Source organism: Dipodomys merriami, unplaced genomic scaffold (assembly GCF_024711535.1).
Source record: "Dipodomys merriami isolate MVZ:Mamm:240054 unplaced genomic scaffold, mDipMer1.0.p SCAF_17, whole genome shotgun sequence".
In the NCBI taxonomy this organism is placed as follows: Eukaryota; Metazoa; Chordata; class Mammalia; order Rodentia; family Heteromyidae; genus Dipodomys; species Dipodomys merriami.
In genome coordinates this window covers 12,409,571-12,424,280 of record NW_027203048.1, presented here as the reverse complement: position 1 = coordinate 12,424,280, position 14,710 = coordinate 12,409,571, and the positions used below count along the sequence as shown (strand labels likewise).

The window sequence follows — 14,710 nt, the reverse complement described above, 5'->3', positions numbered from 1 at the left end:
TAATGTAAAAATAGGGGCTGGGAAGTTGGCTCAGTGGTAGAACGTTTGCCTTGCATGCCTGAGGCCCTGGGTTCAATTCCTCAGCACCACATAAGCAAAAACAAAAAAGCTGGAAGTGGCGCTGTGGCTCAAATGGTAGAGTGCTAGCCTTGAGCTGAAGAGCTGAGGGACAGCACCCAGGCCCAGAGTTCAGGCCCCATGACCAGACCCCCCCCCCAAAAAAAAGAATAATGTAAAAATATGTCTTCATGTCTATTTCTTGTCCTAAATATGTATAGGTCAGGAATTGAGGTTAAGATGCAAGATGTGCAATGTTTTTGGTGGGATAGAAGTTCACATGCAAATCCCAGCACTAGACTCTTGGTCAACTCCAAATCCCCAAGACTTTTCACTCAATTTTGGTTAAATAAATCTGAACCTCAAATGTGAAAGGAATGGGTATCTTTGTGTAAGTGAATTTCCTAAGAGATTGAGCAATTTTAAACAATGGGTTTTTCTTCCTTATTTCTTGGTTTGTATTAAGTTTGAATTAGAAAGAACCTTTTTCCCCCTTAATACTGGAAAATGAACCAAGAGCTTATAGAGGGCAAGCTCTCGAACTCTGAAGTACATACCCAGCCCTAACTCCCATGTGAGAGTCTCCATATGAGCACAGGCTAGCATGGAATTTGGGATCCTCATGCCTTAGCCTCCCCAACACTGGCAGGGATTACAGATGTATACCATCAGGCCTGTCTGTCCTTTATAAAATCATGAGACAAGAGACTGCTGATTTCCTAAGCTGGCCTCCAACTTTCTACACTTAACCATCTGAGTAACTGGTGTTATAAGCATAGCTCATCATGCCCAGGGTTCTGCCTCATATTACACCAACTTCTGCCCTCTATTGAGAGCTTCATGTGTATCCTCCTGTTCTTCCCAAAATGAATATGCCCGGGAGCTATGGGTCTTCAGCTTGATCTTTTGCACTTAGCAGTAAGTTATGACCATCTTTAAACATCCAATGTGTCTTTTATCTACAAATTTATCTTTGTCTCCCTATTTTCCATAGTATGACATCACCATCTTTTATTAAAAAATGTTCTACTAATGGACATATGGATTACCTTCTTTTTATTTAAAATACCGCTGCAAAAGAATAAAATAAAATACTGCTGCAATGAGCACCCCTGTTCATTGGTAAAATATTTTCTGAGCTTTTCTGAATATAATCATTTGAAAAGGAAGTACACTGACTTAACCTCATAGGAAACAGAACTTCGAATGTTAGGTAAGAAAATGGTAATTATATATATATATATATATATATTTTTTTTTTTTTTTTTTTTTTTTTATTTTTTTTTTTTTTTGTCAGTTGTGGGACCTGAACTCTGGGCCTGGGCACTGTCCCTCAGCTCTTCAGCTCAAGGCTAGCACTCTACCACTTGAGCCACAGCACCACTTCTGACTTTTTCTGTTTATGTGGTGCTGAGGAATCAAACCCAGGGCCTCATGCATGCGAGGCAAGCACTCTACCACTGAGCCACCTTCCCAGTCCTGGTAATAATATTTTTAACAAATACTTATTAGCCACATGCTGGTGGCTCATGCCTGTAATCCTAGGTACTCAGGAGACTGAGTTCTGAGGATGGTGGTTTGAAGCCAGCCCAGGCAGGAAAGTCTGTGAGACTCTTATCTCTAATTAAGTACCAGAAGGGTGGTGCTCTAGCTCAAGTGGTAGGGGGATTGCCTTGAGCACAAAGAGGTTGAGGGACAGGGCTAGGCCCTGAGTTCAAGCCTAGGACTGGCAAAAAATAAATAAAAGTGCACATTAAGTATTTCCTATTCTAAAATAGAAAATAATTTCCTATTCTAAAATTATTGAATTGAATGTAGATGTATATTTTTTTTTTTTTTGGTCAGTTGTAGGGGCTTGAACTCAGGGCCTGGGCACTGTCCTTGAGCTTTTTTGCTTAAGGCTAGGGCCCTATCACTTTGAGCTATAGCACCACTTGGTTTTCTGGTGGTTAATTGGAGATAGTCTCAGGGACTTTTCTGCCCAGGCTGGCTTTGAATCCTGATCCTCAGAAGTCAGCCTCTTGAGTAGCTAGGATTCCAGATATGAGCCTCTTAAATGTTTTGTGCTGGTACTAGAGCTTAAACTCAGGACCTTGGGCTTTTTCATTTGAGGCTGGCACTTTACCACTTGAGCCACAGCTCTTTAACCTTTTTTTTTTTTTTTTTTTGGTCAGATCTTTGGCTTGTGAACTCAGGGCCTGAGGCTGTCCCTAAGCTTATTTGTGTTCAAGGAGATCTCTCCACCACTTGAGCCAAAATGCCACTTGCAGCTTTTTCTTAGTAGTTTATTGGAGATAAGAGCCTCACAGACTTTCCTGCCCAGGCTGGCTTCAAACTCAGGGCCTGCACTGTCCCTGAGCTGTTTTGCTTAAGGCTAGTGTTCTAGCACTTGAGCTACAGTGCCACTTCCAGCTTTTTCTGTGTATGTGGTACTGAGGAATTGAACCCAGGGCTTCATGCATGCTAGGCAAGCACTCCACCACTGAGCCACATGCCCAGTCCCTCTGCTTTCAGATTTTTAGTGGTTAATTGGAAATAAAGGTTTCATAGACCTTCCTTCCCAGGCTATCTTTGAGCCAAGACCCTCAGTTCTCAGCCTCCTGTGCAGCTAAGATGACAGGTGGCATCCTGGTTATAAACTCTTAATTTTGAAAACTATTAGGTAAGTACTGTTGTCACCCCTTTTTTATAGGTAAGTTAACTGAAGCACAGTGATTAGCTCATTCAAGGTCACCCAGTTTAGACATATTGAATACAATGTTTGTAAACTTGAAAGAAGATGAAAATAATCAAATTGTAACCGTTAATCTAGATAATGGTAATGTGCAGAATTAAAAGCCCTAGTATGCTTTGTGGGGAGCAAGAAGTGTTCTCTTCCCTAGTTCTCCCTACTTGAACTAAAATCTTTGCTATAATTTTAGAGTCTTAAGTATTAGGAAAGGAAAACAGAAATGGAATGGAAGAGACAGGTTTACTGGTAACAAGAATGACTGCGTGAGTGGGCTGAGGACAGACTTTTCCAAGTTATTATTAAGTGACTGGTTAGAATGATGGTTTCCCATAGTTAATAAAAACTATAGAATGATGGTTTCCCATAGTTAATAAAAACTATTTGGAAATGCTGATTAGCATTGAAAAACGATGCATCAGAGCTGATGATGGAACACTCATATGAAATAAAAAAATACCAAATTAAAGACAATATAGCTAGTGTGCTGGTCTACCTACAATCACAGCACTTGGAGGCAGATCTCCAGTCTGAGGCCAGCATGGGCTCCATAACAAAACCATGTCTCAAAAATAAACAACAAAAAACTAAGCCGGGTACCAGTGGCTCACGCCTGTAATCCTAGCTACTCTGGAGGCTGAGATCTGAGGATTGACATTCAAAGCCCCCTCCCTTCCCACTCCCCTCCCGGCAGGAAAGTCCATGAGACTCTTTATCTCCAATAAACCACTAGAAAACCAGAAGTGGCACTGTGGCTCAAGCAGTAGAGCACTTGCCTTGAGCTAAAGAACACAGGGACAGTACCCAGGCCCAGAGTTCAAGCCCTATGACCGACCAACCCCCCCCCCAAAACTAGTAATAAAGAGTCAATGTAGCAAATATAGAATAGCAATGCAAAATGAAAACAAAACAAAAACCCTAGGAGGTTGATTTGAAAAAAATCTATTTGATTCCACACTGCCCCCTTCCCTCACACCCCCTCCTTTGGTAATAAAGTTTGAATTCAGGGCTTCAGTTATTTTTCCTTAGGGTCCTGAGTTATGCCCAGGCGATCTGGATCTCAGTGTTCCTGTTTATGAAGGCTGAGTAGGATGATGACAGACATATGCTACCACATCCAGCTTTTTTCTTTTTTGGCTGTCCTGGGATTAGATCCAGCTTTTTATCGATTAAGATGGATCTCATGAATTTTTTGTCCACACTGGCCTAAAGCTGCATCTTCACCTCACTCTTCACCTCTGAGTAGCTGGGATCTATGCATAAGCCACCATGCCGGGCTCTACCTGACTTTTGATTAGAATAATACAATTTGGCACAAATTGATGTTTTATTGAAACTAAGATTTTCCCACCATAAACAAGATGTTCCTTTCCATTTATTCAAACATTTTTCAATGTATTTTGGTATTTCATGGTATCCAAGCCTCCTCCTAGTCTACATTGTTAATATATCATCTTAGGGTTATATTTAGATATTATACATCTGCTGAGGGTGTGTTCAGCTGAATTGTAGCCATCTCTGGAAATATGTATGATGAAATCCAAACTCTTAGTACCTCAAAATGAGACTGCAAGCCAAGCACCAGAGGCTTGTCTATAATCCTAGCTATTCAGGAGGCTGAGATCTCAGAATCTAGGTTCTAAGACAGCCAGGACAGACAGATTTAAAAAGCTCTCATCTCCAGTTAACTTGAAGAGTTTCTTGAAAAAGAAATAAAGAATGGGTATGCAGTTCCATCAAATATTATTTTAGCAAAAAAACTGACATTTGAAGTATGGCTCAAGTGATAAAGCAAAATATAGCCAAGTGAGAGCAAAAGGCCCTGAGTTCAAGCTCCATTAAAATACAGAGGCTCTGCTGGGAATGTGACTTAGTGTTAGAGTGTTTGCCTAGCAAGCATGAAGCCCTGGGTTTGATTCCTCAGTACCACATAGACAGAAAAAGCCAGAAGTGGCACTGTAACTCACGTGGTAGAGTGCTAGCCTTGAGCAAAAGAAGCTCAGGGACAGTGTCCAGGCCCTGAGTTCAAGCCCCAGGACTGACAAATAAATAAAAATAAATACAGGGATGAGATGGGGATGTGGCTTAGTGGTAGAGTGTGCCTAGCATGCATGAAGTCCTGGGTTCCATTCCTCACTACCACATAAACAGAAAAAGCCAGCCAGGTGCCAGTGGCTCATACCTATAATCCTAGCTACTCAGGAGGCTGAGATCTGAGGATCTCAGTTCAAAGCCAGCCCAGGCAGGAAAGGCCGTGAGACTTTTTTTTTTTTTTTTGGTCGGTTGTGGGGCTTGAACTCTGAGCCTGGGCACTGTCCCTGCACTTTTTTTTTTTTTGGTCGGTTGTGGGGCTTGAACTCTGAGCCTGGGCACTGTCCCTGCGCTCTATCATCTCAAGGTAAGCACTCTTCCCCCTGAGCCACAGTGCCATTTCCTGTTTTCTGGTGGTGAATTGAAGATGAGAGTCTCATACTTTCCTGCTCCAGCTAGCTTTGAACTGTGATCCTCAGATCTCAGCCTCCTGAGTAGCTAGGATTACAGGCCTGAGCCACTGGTACCTCTGAAATTCTTATCTCCAATAAACCACCAGAAAACCGGAAGTGGCACTGTGGCTCAAGTGGTAGAGTGCTATCCATGAACTGATGAGCTGAGGGACAGCGCTCAGACCCAGAGTTCAAGCCCCATGACCGACAAAACAAAACAAACAGAAAAAGCCAGAAGTGGCGCTGTTGCACAAAGTAGTAGAGCGCTAGCCTTGAATGAAAGAGATCAGGGACAGTACTCAGGCCCTGAGTTCAAGCCCCATGGCCAGCCCTTGCCCCCCAAATAAATTATAATACAGGGGATTACTGTAAATGGGAACTTCCCATATTACATCCTATAAACCCCAACTGGTTATTATTTTGTAGGAAAGGTAATGATTTTGTAGTTTATACTATCTTGCATTTTTTTGGCCAGAAAAATTTCCTTATTTGCAAATGATCATAGTTTTACTGCCTACTTTTCAGTCATTTTGCCTTTTATTTCTTTTTAAAGCCTTGTTCACATTATCTTTGAGTACATGTGTGAATATTTCTGTCATATTCCTAGAATTCAATTTGCATCATTTCTTTAAAAAGAAATAAAAAATGGGTATGCAGTTCCATCAAGTACCATTTTTAGTATCCATTAAAAGGACCATAGCTTTTCTCTCTTGTGCTACTTTTTTTATAGAATCCATTTTATAGACCATCTCTACATTTAACCAGCTTTGCATTGCCAGGATAAAAATCCCTTCATACTGATGTGTGCTATCTCTAACATTCTTTGAAGTCTATAGAATCAAAAATAAGATGATAGCTGGAATATGGCTTAGTGGTAGAGTGCTTGCCTAGAATGCATGAAGCCCTGAGTTCGATTCCTGAGTGCCACATAACCAGAAAAATCTGGAAGTGGCACTGTGGCTCAAGTAGTAGAGTGCTAGCCTTGAGCAAAAGAAGTTCAGGGACAGTGCCCTGGCCCTGAGTTCAAGCAAAAAAAAAAAAAAAGAAAAGAAAAAGACAACACACCCTGGTACTTTTTTCTAGCTAATAACAAGGATATTTCCTGTATTCTATGCTCCCAGGAGATGATTCTATTTAATAGCTGTGAACTCTAGCCCAGGTTCTCTGAGTCCCCTGCCACTGAGACTTCCTGGATTTCTTCACTCTGGGATTCCTCCTCTTGCTTTGAAGAACTCTCACCCTGGAGCTGCCAAGCAGCTGTCAATTTTCTCTCTACGCCTCACATTTTCCACAGCCTACTAATCTTCCCTTCTCTCCCCCAGCCTTCTACACTGGGTCACACACCCCCAACCGTTCTAAAGGTAGTAGTACCTCTCAGGCAATGCCAGTTAGAGTCCTGTTGAGACCCAGTGGAAATGAACTGCCTCAGATCTCTATCTCACTTATTTTTCTTGGCTTTTCCTTGGATCTAGGATTGATTATCTTTGATGGATAATGAGAGACTCAGCCTGTCCTGAATAAAACTCATGAATTTCCTCCATAGCACAAACTACGAATATGTCCTTCGGCCTGGGAGTGTCATTCCCTTCTTGAGTCTGATTATGGGCCATAATCTGCTTCACCACTCCCCTGGCTCCTTCAGTTGTTTATCATCTCTGCCTGGTTTAACCTGCTAGATAAATGTAAGAGACTTCATTATGGACTAAGCTGCTCCACTAGGCTCAAACGGACCAGATTAAGTGTGTGTGTGTGTGTGTGTGTGTGTGTGTGTGTGTGTGTGTGTATACTTATATATGTGTATATATAAATATGTACTTACATATGTACTGTATATATAAAGTATATTCTTCATATAGACTTTATATGAATATATACACACATATACTTTATATATTTTATATATACTTTAGCTGAGCTTATGAAAGCTCTGGTTAATGTAACTAAATAGAAGAGCTCCTTAAGGGAGAGTCTTGGTCAGTTCAGGCTGCTATTAAAAAATTACCATATACTAGTGGCTTAAACCACATTTGTTTCTCATATTCTGGAGACTGAGAATTCCAAGGTCAAGGCCCCTGCAAACCTGGTGAAGGCCTGCTTATAGGCACAGTCACCTTCTTGCTCTGTTTTTACAAGACCAAGGTATCTCCTCTCTTCTAATGAGGTTATTAATCCTGTCCTTGAGGGCTCTGCTCTTGAGACAGAGACACCTCCCACAGGTCCTGTTTGCTATACTCTATCTCACAGGGTATTCAGTTTCAACATATGAATTTGGGGTGTGAGAGTGTGGGAATCTTAGAGACCTGTGGGGACTGTGACTGGCTGCAGGAGGTTTGACTGTGTGCTTGAAGTATGAATGATACCAGTGGAAACCCCTGGTTTATGTTGTTTTTAATCCTGTGTCTAAAGACATAGGATTCTGAGTGTTTGACCTTTTTCATTAATTCCTGTCAAAAGACAGAGTCCCTATATGTACTTACCTTAGTGCAGAAATTCCTGGATCCCTTATAGAAACTGCTTAAAAAACTTCCTGATTTTTTGACATCTACTCTTTAGAATGTGCCCTTTTGTTTATTTTCCTGTACCCTTTTTTCAAACAATTTCCCCAGGCCAATTTGAATGTATAAAGTAGAAGCTGGGGGCGTGATTTTCAGTTTAACCATATCTGTGGGTTAAACTCATTCTTTGCCCCATGGTGCTAATTGCAATATTAATTATTTAATAAACAATGTTTTGAGATATTACTGCATGGGCATTTCTTCATCCTTTGCCTAGGAGTCTGCTGGTCAAATCTGGCAGAGGAGGGGGATATGAACAGTCTATAGTATGGAGAAACAAATATATAGCCATAATCGCCATAATCACGTTTGTAGATTAATGATTTAGAAGCTTGCCATTTCACTAAAAGTTGTCACAAAAATCATTAATTATACAATTTTACTAATCCATATGATCTAGCAACTTCACTTCTAGGTATGTAGTCACAAGAACTGCAAGCAAGGTTTCAGAAAGATCTCTACATCCCTGTTCAGAGTAGTGCTACTGACAATAGCCAAAATGTCCACATAAACAAGATATGTTATATCCATACAATGGAATATTATTTAACTTTAAAAAAGGAGGATAGCCGGGTGCCGGAGGTTCACTCCTGTAATACTCAGGAAGTTGAGATCTGAGGATCGAGGTTCAAAGCCAGGCTGGGCAGGAAAGTCCCTGAGACTCTTTTCTTCATTAAATCACCAGAGAACTGGAAGTGGCACTGTGGCTCAAACAGTAGAGCATTAGCCTTGAGCTGAAGAGTGCAGGGACAGTGCCCAAGAGTTCAAGCCCCATGACCAACCAAAAAATAAATAAATAAATGAAAATAAATAAATAAAAAGGAGTAAATATCTGATACATACTACCACTTAAATAAACCTTGAGGATATTATGCTAAATGAAATGACTAGTTATAAAAGGCAAATGTATAACTCCATTTGGATGAGGTACTTAAAAGTAGTAAAATTCACAGAAGAAAGTAAAGTAGTGTTTATTTGGGCTTGGAGGATGGGGAGATGAGTTATTATTTAATAAGAGAATTTCAGGCATGCAGAATAAAAATGTTCTGGAGATCTGTTGCACAACAACATGAATATACTAACACTACTTTTTCTTTTTGACATATGGTTTCACTGTTATAGCTCAAGTTGGCTTCTCAACAGCCTGCAGAAGAAGCAGCACCCTGCCAACTTAGCTGTGTTTTGCACAGTAAAATTCATTTTGGACATGACCTCTGGAACCATAAGATAATCGATTCATGTTTTAAATTCACCCTTTTTTTTTCTTTTTTTTTGCCAGCATTCTCCCATTTGAGCCACAGCACCACTTCCAGCCTTTTCTGTTTATGTGTTACTGGGGAATCAAACCCAAGGCTTCATGCATGCTAGGCAAGCACTCTAAAACTAAGCCATATTCCCAGCCCTCGATTCATGTGTTTTAAGCCAGTAAGTTTAGGATAATTTGTTATAGCAGCAGCAGAAAAACAATAGATCACTGGATTTTCCTAAAAGTCATATTTTATATTGAATTTTGTTATTTATTACTTGATATTGTTTATAGCGTGTGTGTGTGTGTGTGTGTGTGTGTGTGTGTGTGTGTGTGTGTGTGTGTGTGTGTGTGTGTGTGTGTGTGTGTGTGTGTGTGTGTGTGTGTGTGTGTGTTGGTCCTGGGGCTTGAACTCAGGGCCTAGGTGCTGTCCCAGAGCTTTTTGCTCAAGATTAGCACTCTACCACTTCAGACAAAAATCTGCTTCTGGATTTTTTGCTGGTTAATAGGAGATGAGGATATCGTGGACTTTTCTATCCTAGCTGGTTTCAAAGCATGCTCCTCAGATTTCAGCTAGGATGATAGGCGTGAGCCACCAATGTTTGGCTTTATAATTAGTTTTTTTATAATTAGTTTTAATTTCAGTGGTATACACAATCTCTCTCTCTCTCTCTCTCTCTCTCTCTCTCTCTCTCTCTCTCTCTCTCTCTCTCTCATGTAGGTATTAGAGTATGATTTTCAGGCCTTGTATTCTTGCTTGTCTTTTCCTCACTCAAAGCTGGTGCTCTATCATTTGAGCTGTACCTTCACTCTCTGCTTTTTTTTTGCTGGTCAATTGGAGATAATAATCTCATAGACTTTTCTGCCTGGGCTGTCTTTGAACCCTGATCATCAGAACTCAGCCTCCTGAATAGGCTGTAATATATAACTTTAGGAAAATCCAAGCTAGAATGACTGGGGTGAGCCACCATACTTGGTAATAATTTGATTTCTTGTAATGCAAATTATTTCTATAAGTCTAACTTATAGAACTGTCCAATGGGTGAAAGAACAGAGATTTTTGTCCCTTAACTGATATCAGATATCTCCAACTAAGAGGATATTAGACAATCCCCTTAAATTATGTTAAAAACAACAAAAGTTTTAGTAAAGCTTCTGCTAACTCACCCCAACAAGAAACCTCTTTATATTTCAATATCTGAGTCTTAGGGCAAGAATATACAAAGTTAGGTGAGCCAATTAAGAAGCAGAATAAAATGTTAATGAACATAACCTTCAGAGTTTTTTAGTCCTAGGTCAAAGCTCAGCACTACAACTTCCTAGGCAAGAGGACCAACTAATTATTTAAAATAGTAATAATGTTAGGTTATTGTGAACACAAGATAAATAATGGATGCTAGGTGCTTAGGTAATGTCCCTAAAACCTATTAAGTGCTCCATAAATGCTGCTATTGCGTTGGTCCTTGTTATTTCCATGACTCTTGATGATGAAACAGTCTGAGGTAAGCAGGGTTTGCTATTTTATCTGCACTGTCCACATTACAGAACATTAAGGTCACCTGAGAGACTGCCAGGCACATGCCTCCTAGCTTGCTTTTTTGTGAGTTAATTCTGAATGTAACACTGCCAGTAGTCTGAGGTGATTTGTATCATGGAAATGAAAAGAATTCAACTTCTTTTTTTTTTTTTTGGGTCCGGACGTGGGGCCTGAACTCTGGGCCTGAGCGCTGTCCCTCAACTCTTCAGCTCAAGGCTAGCGCTCTACCACTTGAGCCACAGCGCCACTTCCGGCTTTTTTCTTTTTGCTTATGTGGTGCTGAGGAATCGAACCCAGGGCCTTGAGCATGCGAGGCAAGCGCTGTACCACTGAGCCACCTTCCCAGCCCCAGAATTCAACTTCTTTCAAAACCTATCTGCACATAAAAATGTCAGTAGCAAGCTGGGTGCTGGTACCTCACACTTGTAATCTCAGAGGCTGAGATCTGGAGGACTGTGGTATGAAGCCAAGACAGGCTTAAAAGTCCACAGGAGGGCTGAGATATAGCTCAGTGGTAAAGTGCTTGCCTAGCAAGTGCAACATCCTGGGTTCGATCCTCAGTACCAAAAAAAGAAAAGACAAAAAAAAAAAGTCCACAGGACTCCTTCTCTACCACATCCAGCAAAAAGATAGGCTGAAGTACTGGCTCAAGTGGTTTGAGTGCCAGCTGAATAAACAAGCCAAGAGCATCAAGCCCTACAAAAACAAAAACCCATTCTGTAGATTCTAAATACAAATTTTATCAGTGGAATTATATACACTTCAGTGATCATACTCTGAACATAAAATTAACATGTATGTATGCGTGTGCTGTTATTACTGTGCCTTGAACTCAGTGCCTGGGTGCTGTCCCATAGCTTTTTTTGCTCAAGGCTAGTAGTGCTCTTCCCCTTGAGCAATACCTCCACTTTCTAAAATTAACATTTACTGTCACCAAGCACTATGATGAACTATATCATGACGTGCAAATTTGTTAATATGTGGGAAATGCAGCCTATATAGGATTATATACATCATCTGAACCAATTTTTGTAAAATATTAAATTAATGTGAATATATATGTATATGTGATGACATTTGAGGTATCTTCTGCATTGTCCACCTTTCATAAACTTATTTTACAATGCATATGCTTTAACTTTAGAAATTAGAAAACTTATATAGATAAATGTTACCATTATAGCCATTTTTGTTTAGTTTGCCCTTGAATTTCACTGTGGCGCAAAATAAAATGATCAAATGAAGAATCAGTGTCTTATTTAAAAAACAAGAAGTAGTCAGAACTAGTAGCCTGGGGGGGAGAGGGAGAGGAGGAGAGGAGGAGTGTATGGGTGTGTATACCTGTGCCAGGAGGGTTTTTTGTTTGTTTTTGTGGTGGTATTGGGGCTTGAACTTCAGGGCCTGGGCACTATTCTTTAGCATTTTTGCTCAAGGCTAGGACTCTACCACTTGAGCTACACCTAGACTTCTGGCTTTTTGGTGCTTAATTGGAGATAAGAATCTCATGGACTCTCCTGCCCAGCCTGGCTTTGAATCTTGATCCTCAGATCTCAGCCTCTTAAATAGCTAGGATAGCAGCCGGGAGCCCTCAGCCCCCAGCTGGCACCAGAGTCTCTAAGCAGCAGAAATTTAGGTTGAAGCAGCTGAAGCATAAGAAGGAAAGGTGTTGATCCACATCACCAAAGTATGGGAAGAATGGTTTGAGCTGACCACCTAGGTGTTGGGAAACATGGAGGAGAATGGAAAAGCAATAGGCCAGACTTGATTGTCAATAGGTGAGGACTGTTTATTGAGGAACAGAGAGGAACATAAACCTTCTCATCGTTTGGAGGTTGTGCCAGGGTCTGGATTTTGGGGTGGGCTTATACAGGGCTTAACAAGGAAGCAGAGCATAAAAAATGGGCTATGGTCTCCTTGGGATCAAGGGCGTTGTCCTTGGCCAGACCCACAGTGGGGGCTATTGTCTTCTGGGGACCAAGGTTGGAATGAGCAGCCTGCTGAGCACCTGAGCACACACCTGGTTCTTTGCTTGACCCTGAGGAAAAGGCAGGACTCAATCCTTCATCCTTAGATACATAAGAAGACTGGGCTGAGAGGGGAGAGGCAGATCCTTCACTAGGGCACTTGGATGCAGGAGAGACTGGCTGGCTTGTGTCTCCACCTGACTTTTAACTCCTTCCCTGCCTTGCCACACCTTCAGCAGCTCCATGAGTGCACAGGGCTTCCTGGCTAGAAAGGAAGCTCCAAACTGAGTTTTGGAGAATGAACAAAAGGATAGCTTCTTCAGTAGAGAAGGGAGAAAGAGTGAAAAGACACAGATTGTGAAGATACAAAGATAGTGAATACAGAGTAGATAAATCAGCCGTGAATGCTTGTTTATTGAATTGTAAAGAGTCTTCTCTTTCCCTAGCACCCTGATCCCTGTGTCCTGCTGTGTTCCTGGAAAGTCTACATCATCCAACAGCTGGAGAGATAGCTGTGTTCTCCGCAGTACTTGTTATACTAGTGCAGCTTGACTCCATGAAGATCTTGCAGAAAGACTGCTACAGGGCAGGGCCGTCTCAATGTCAGGATGAACACACCATGGATAATTGCCAGTGGCAGGGGTAAATGGAAGTACACCAGCAAGCTTGTCTTGCTGTTAGATTTACTCAGAACAGCATTTAGTGATGAGAACTACTAAGGTTTTCTTGTTCTCAGTCCAGTGTTTGAGTAACATATCTTGAAGGTAGCGTAGATGGATGTGTAGCATTCTGTGTGATGCACAAACAAGTTGAAATAGATGAGAAATTTAATAAAGAGTAGCTCATACCTGTAATCCTAGCTACTCAGGAGGCTGAGATCTGAGGATCGCAGTTCAAAGCCAGCCCAGGCAGGAAAGTCTGTGACACTTTTATCTCCAATAAATCACCAGAAAACTGGAAGTGGCACTGTGGCTCACCATAGAGTACTAGCCTTGAGCTGAAGAGCTGAGGGACAGCACCCAGGCCCAGAATTCAGGCCCCATGCCTGACTAAAAAAAAAAGGGTCAATGGAAGGAAATGATTAAGACAGAAATTTGTACAGTTTATGAATGTGTGAAGATCTTTTCATGTTTTAGCAAAAAAAAGCATTAAGAAGTAGCTGTGTTCTTCATGAAATGATGTTTCATGCACCCAAATCAATCACAACATCAGTAACCAGAGCACTTGGATAGTATTTAGTGTGTGTTACTCAATATTCTGCGTATTTGACACGTATTAATTTATGTAATCACAACATTTCTGTAGGATTATGGATGACCTTTTTTTTTTTTTTTGTCAGTTGTGGGGGCTGAACTCTGGGCCTGGGCGCTGTCCCTCAGCTCTTTAGCTCAAGGCTAGTGCCCTACCACTTGAGCCACAGTGCCACTTATGGCTTTTTTCCACTTATGTGGTGCTGAGGAATCTAACCCAGGGCCTCATGCATGTGAGGCAAGCACTCTACCACTGAGCCAACTTCCCAGCCACCCTTTTATTTTTTTAAGCCTCTAGGCTTTAACTGGGGATTGAAGCAAGGGCCTTGAGCATGCTAAATAAGCTCTCTACCACTGAGTTGTATCTTGGCCCAAATAATTTTAGTTTTAAAAAACTAAGCCAGGCATGTTAGTTCAGGCCTATAATTTCACCACTTGGGAGGCTGAGGCTGGAGAATGAGAATAAATGGACCTTGGGCTACATAGTGAGAGATAGATAGATAGATATGCATATATTTGCATACATGCAAATAACCTTTACATTAAACAGAGCCCAAAGATACGTGTCCTTCCCACATCTCAAGTCCTTAGTGCCACTCCTCCCTGCCCCCTCATTCCTTTCCTGCTGCACTGTGCCTGCTAAGCCACCCCATCCTGGGATTACTAACCGCACTACTCACAAGAAAGGCCTGCCCAGTCTTCTCTGTTCATTGGCTAATAGGTTCAAGGCCTGCCCCACTAGTGGGGATTGTATTGGACCAGGATCTTGAGCTTGCTAGGCAAGTGCTCTACCATTGGAACCACACACTTCTCCCCCTGACAAGAAAATAGTAAAGATCGCCTTTTCAAAATACTTCAATTTTTTGTTTTGTTTTAGCACCAGGAATGGA

At 41.3% G+C, this 14,710-nt stretch overlaps 1 long non-coding RNA gene across 1 annotated transcript in view; it reads left to right on the top strand.

Annotated features, from left to right (window-relative positions):
- Positions 1 to 14,710, top strand: part of LOC138829167 (uncharacterized) — a 161,304-nt gene that overhangs the window by 1,202 nt on the left and 145,392 nt on the right. The window lies entirely within an intron of this gene.